The sequence below is a fragment of the Bos javanicus genome, chromosome 11 (assembly GCF_032452875.1).
Source record: "Bos javanicus breed banteng chromosome 11, ARS-OSU_banteng_1.0, whole genome shotgun sequence".
Lineage (NCBI taxonomy): Eukaryota > Metazoa > Chordata > Mammalia > Artiodactyla > Bovidae > Bos > Bos javanicus.
The window spans coordinates 31,438,436-31,444,760 of NC_083878.1; positions in this window are offsets into that span (position 1 = coordinate 31,438,436).

Consider the following 6,325-nt stretch of genomic DNA (forward strand, 5'->3'; position numbering starts at 1 on the left):
CGACTGAACAACTTCACTTTCACTTTTCACTTTCATGCATTGGAGAAGGAAATGGCAACCCACTCCAGGGTTCTTGCCTGGAGAATCCCAGGGACGGGGGAGCCTAGTGGGCTGCCGTCCATAGGGTCGCACAGAGTCGGACATGACTAAACCGACTTAGCAGCAACAGCAGCAGCAGGTACAAGAAGCAGGTGTTAGAGCTATATACCTAGCCTTTGTGGCTGACAATATAGAGAGCAAGGTTTTTCAAGTTGTAAGTTGTGATCCTATTAGTGAATCATGAAATCTATTTAGTAGGTCAGGACCAGTGGTTCAACGTTAAAAAAAAAAAGGAATCAGATGGAATACAAAGTATCCTTTGTTACATGTAACCTAGAAGGTATATATAATATACTTAAGTATGTACAAGTGAGTGTTTTTGCATGGGTATGTATGAGTACTGGATTACCATGTAAGCTCTATTTCTAACTGGGACCCACAGTCAAAAATGTTTTTGAAGCCACTAAAATAGAGTGTCTGTGTCCTCTTGTGAACCCTCTCTTGGTGTCACTTTCGAATGCAAGACACTGGACTGGAAGGACTGTCGGTTTGATTCAGCATGGCATTTCTGATGTTCTCATGAAAAATATTTTGTTTGGGGCCCAGAATGACAAATAGCTCAGAGTCCAATAGAAACACCTTTTCCTAAAAGAAGAAATTGCTTTACAGACAGTACAGCAAAATAAAATGTCTCACCTCCACAGCATATGCCCTGTGTTGCCTATAAAGAGTTTTTATAGAAGACTGTTTTTTTTTTTTTCTTTTTCCCTTTTAAAATTTACATTTGGTTGAATAGATTTCCCAAGAGCTTAATGCTTCACCTACCCAATGTTTCTAACCCTTGATAGGCTACAAGATATGGTCCAGGTTAGATCCAGAAGTGCTGTGACATGCCTCATTGTACATTGAGGGCTGCTTCTGATTGGGCTGGAAAACCCTGGGCATCATCCTTAGCACAGGTGTGGAGGGTGGGGCACAGATAACTTTTTTCAGACTCTCGTTTTTCACATGCCACTCTGTCTCCTTTCTTAAGTAGAATCTTTCCCTACTCCTATCTCAACTACACCTGTTAAAGCACAATGGTATAGTCTAGTGTCTATTTTTGACTTTCCAGATTAAGCCCCTTTAAAATTATAATTCATTGTGAGCAGTAAATATAGTTTATAAAAATACTTTTTATGTATTCTCTTCGGAGAAGGCAATGGCACCCCACTCCAGTACTCTTGCCTGGAAAATCCCGTGGATGGAGGAGCCTGGTAGGCTGCAGTCCATGGGATCGCTGAGGGTCGGACACGACTGAGCGACTTCACTTTCACTTTTCACTTTCATGCCTTGGAGAAGGAAATGGCAACCCACTCCAGTGTTCTTGCCTGGAGAATCTCAGGGACGGGGGAGCCTGGTGGGCTGCCGTCTATGGGGTCGCACAGAGTCGGACACGACTGAAGTGACTTAGCAGCAGTAGCAGCATGTATGCTCTTGTACTTAATTTTCAGAACAAGCTTATGTGCTGGTTATCATAAATATTTTCATTTTAAAGTTGGAGAAGTTGAGATTCAGAGAGATTGACTGCTTGTGCAAGGTCATACATGTATGTGAAGCAGCAGGGCCAGGACTTGACTTTGACTACAAATCCCACATTATGTTTCCCTTGGCCAGAGGAAACTGGGCCTGCATTAGGTCTCTGGACTTGCATAGTTCAATTCAGTCACCCAGTTGTGTCCAACTCTTTTTGACCCCATGGACTACAGCACGCCAGGCCACCCTGTCCATCACCAACTCCCAGCGCTTACTCAAACTCATGTCCATCACATCGGTGATGCCATACAACCATCTCATCATCTGTCGACCCCTTCTTCTCATACCTTCAATCTTTCCCAGCATCAGAGTCTTTTCCAATGAGTCGGTTCTTCCCATCAGGTGCCAAAGTATTGGAGTTTCAGCTTCAACATCAGTCCTTCCAATGAATATTCAGGACTGATTTCCTTTGTGATGGACTGGTTTGATTTCCTTGTAGTCCAAGGGAGTCTCAAGAGTCTTCTCCAGCACCACAGTTCAAAGCATCAATTCTTTGGCGCTCAGCTTTATAGTCCAACTCTCAAATCCATACATGACTACTGGAAAAATCATAGCTTTGACCAGACGGACCTTTGTTGGCAAAGTAATGTCTCTGCTTTTTAATATGCTGTCTAGGTTGGTCATAGCTTTTCTTCCAAGGAGCAAGTGTCTTAATTTCATGGCAGCAGTCACCATCTGCAGTGATTTTGGAGCTCCCCCCGCTCAAAGAATATGTTACTGTTTCCATTGTTTCCCCATCTATTTGCCATGAAGTGATTGTACTGGATACCATGATCTTAATTTTCTGAATGTTGAGTTTTAAGCCAAACTTTTTCACGCTCCTCTTTCACTTTCATCAAGGGGTTTTTTAGTTCTTCATTGCTTTCTGCCATAAGGGTGGTGTCATCTGCATATCTGAGGTTAGTGATATTTCTCCCAGAAATCTTGATTCCAGCTTGTGCTTCATCCAGCCCAGCATTTCACATGATATACCCTGCATATAACTTAAATAAGCATGGCAACAGTAAACAACATTGATGTACTCCTTTCCCTATTTGGAACCAGTCTGTTGTTCCATGTCCAGTTCTAACTATTGCTTCTTGACATACAGATTTCTCAGGAGGCAGGTCAGGTGGTCTGGTATTCCCATCTCTTTCAGAATTTTCCACAGTTTGTTGTGATCCACAGTGTCAAAGGCTTTGGCATAGTCAATAAAGCAAAAATAGATGTTTTTCTGGAACTCTCTTGCTTTTTCAATGATCCAGTGGATGTTGGCAATTTGATCCCTGGTTCTTCTGTCTTCTCTAAATCCAGCTTGAACATCTGGAAGTTCATGGTTCACATACTGTTGAAGCCTGGCTTGGAGGATTTTGAACATTACTTTGCTAGTGTGTGAGATGAGTGCAATTTTGTGGTAGTATGAGCATTCTTTGGCATTGCCTTTCTTTGGGATTGGAATGAAAACTGATCTTTTCCAGTCCTGTAGCCACTGCTAAGCTTTCCAAATTTGCTGGCATATTGAGTGCAGCACTTTCACAGCATCTTTTTTTAGGATTTGAAATAGCTCAACTGGAATTCCATCACCTCCACTAGCTTTGTTCATAGTGATGTTTCCTAAGGCCCACTTGACTTCACATTCCAGATTGTCTGGCTCTAGGTTGGTGATCACACCATTATGGTTATCTGGGTCATGAAGATATTTTTTGTATAGCTATTTTGTGTATTCTTGCCACCTCTTCTTAATATCTTCTACTTCTGTTACATCCATGTCATTTCTGTCCTTTATTGTGCACATTTTGCATGGAATATTCCCTTGTTATCACTAATTTTCTTGAAGAAATCTCTGGTCTTTCCCATTCTATTGTTTTCCTCTATTTTTGCATTGATCGCCGAGGAAGGCTTTCTTATCTCTTCTTGCTATTCTTTGGAACTCTGCATTCAGATGCTTATATCTTTCCTTTTCTCCTTTGCCTTTAGCTTCTCTTCTTTTCTCAGCTATGTGTAAGGCCTACTCAGACAACCAGTTTGCCTGTTTGCATTTCTTTTTTCTTGGGGATGGTCTTGGTCACTGCCTCCTGTACAGTGTCATGAACCTCCACCCATAGTTCTTCAGGACTCTATCAGATGTAATCCCTTTAATCTGTTTGTCACTTCCACTGTCTGATCATAAGACATTTGATTTAGGTTATAACTGAATGGTCTAGTGGTTTTCCCTACTTTCTTCAATTTAAGTCTGAATTTGGCAAGGAGTTCATGATCTGAGCCACAGTTAGCTCCCAGTCTTGTTTTTGCTGACTGTATAGAGCTTCTCCATCTTTGGCTGCAAAGATTATATTCAATCTGATTTCAGTATTGACCATCTGGTGATGTCCACGTGTAGAGTCTTCTATTGTGCTGATGGAAAAGGGTGTTTGCTGCGACCAGTGTGTTCTCTTGGCAAAACTCTGTTAGCCTTTACCCTGCTTCATTTTGTGCTCTAAAGCCAAATTTGCCTGTTACTCCAGGTATCTCTTGACTTCCTACTTTTGCATTCCAGTCCCCTGTAATGAAAAGTACATGTTTTTGGGTGTTCATTCTAGAAGGTCTGTAGGTCTTCACAGAACTGTTCAACTTCAGCCTCTTCAGCATTACTGGTCAGGGCAAGACTTGGATTACTGTGATATTGAATTGTTTGCCTTGGAAATGAACAGAGATCATTCTGTTGCCTTTGAGATTGCACAGAAGCACTGCATTTTGGACTCTTGTTGACTATGATGGCTAGTCCATTTTTTCTAGGGGATTCTTGCCCACAGTAGTAGATATAATGGTCATATTTGTTAAACTCGCCCATTCCAGTCAATTTTAGTTCACTGACTCCTAAAGTGTTGATGTTCACTCTTGCCATCTCTTGTTTGACCACTTCCAGTTTGCCTTGATTCATGGACCTAACATAACCTAACCTAACCTAACCTAACCTAACCTAACCTAACATCCAGGTTCCTATGCAATATTGCTTTTATAGCATCGGACTTTACTTCTATTACCAGTCACATCCACAACTGGGTGTAGTTTTTGCTTTGGCTCCATCTCTTCATTCTTTCTGGTATTATTTTTCCATTGATCTCCAGTAGCATATTGGGCACCTACCGATGTGGGGAGTTCATCTTTTCAGTGTCCTATCTTTTTGCCTTTTCATACTGTTCATGGGGTTCTCAAGGCAAGAATACTGAAGTGGTTGGCCAGTGCCTTCTGCAGTGGACCAGGTTTTGTCAGAACTCTCCACTATGACCCATCTGTCTTGGGTGGCCCTACCTGGCATGGCTCATAGATTCACTGAGTTAGACAAGGCTTTGGTCCATGTGGTCAGTTTGATTTGTTTTCTCTGATTGTGGTTTTCAGTCTGTCTGCCCTCTGACTGATAAGGATAAGAGGTTTACAGAAGCTTCCTGATGGGAGAGACTGACTGTGGGGGAAACGGTGTGTTCTGATGGGCAGGGCCATCCTCAGTAAATCTTTAATCCAGTTTTCTGTTGACGGGCAGCACTGTTGTTTGACCTGAAACCAAGCTCTGGTGGAGGAATGAAGATAATGGTGACCTCCTTCAAAAGGTCCTGTGCACGCACTGCTGTACTCAGTGCCCCCGACCCTGCAGCAGGCCACCACCGACCCAGGCATCTGCCGGAGACTCCTGGACACTCCTGGGCAAGTCTGGGTCAGTCTGTTGTGGGGTCACTGCTCCTTTCTCATGGGTGCTGGTGTGCACAGGTTTTGTCTGTGCCCTCCAAAAGTCTGTTTCCCCAGTCCTGTGTGAGTTCAGTAATCAAATCCCACTGGCCTCCAAAGTCAAATTCCCTGGGGAGTCTCAGTCCCTTTGCCAGATCCCCCGGTTGGGAAATCTGCTGTGGGTCCTAGAACTTTCTTAACAGTGCGAAAATTTGTTTGGTATAATTGTTCTGAGTTTGTGAGTTGTCTGCTCGGTGGCTCTATGGTGGGGTTAATGACACCCTTCTCCAAGAGGGCTTATGCCACACTTAGAACTGCTGCACCCAGAGCCCCGCCCCTGCAGCAGGCCACTGCTGACCCGTACCTCTGCAGGAGGCAGCACTCAAACACTCTAAGGCAGGTCTGGCTTAGTCTCTGTGGGGTCTCCTGGTGTGCACAAGGTTTTGTTTGAGCCCTCTGAGTAACTCTGGCAGGTATGGGGTTTGATTCTAAAAGTGATTTTGCCCCTCCTACCATCTTGCTGGGGCTTCTCCTTTGCCCTTGGATGTGGGGTATATTTTTTTGGTGGGATCCAACATTCTCCTGCTGATGGTTGCTCAGCAATGAGTTGTAATTTTGGAGTTCTTACAACAGAAGATGAGCACACATCCTTCTACTCCACCATTTTGTACAGTGAAGTGGATTTACACAGTGTTTTTTAGTTTCTTTCCTAAGGATGCCTTCAGGGCATTTATTCATTTACTGATCCAGCTCTCAAAATCAGGAGATGGCACAAATTTTGCTCTACTTCTAAAAGTCCATGTCACTATAAAAAAATTAAAGTGGTAAGGGAAAATAGCCAATGATGGCCAAGGGAAGGTGTTTAATTGAAGTACTTTGTCTGCCTGTGCCTCTGTACAGCTTTTGATTTGGGCGCTTGGCTGTTGAGCCCCCCAAGTACTGGCATATGATTTAAAAAAGGAGACACCATATGACACCTCTGTGTTGTTCTTGAAGATATACATTCTTTAAGGGTATATAATGTGTGTAA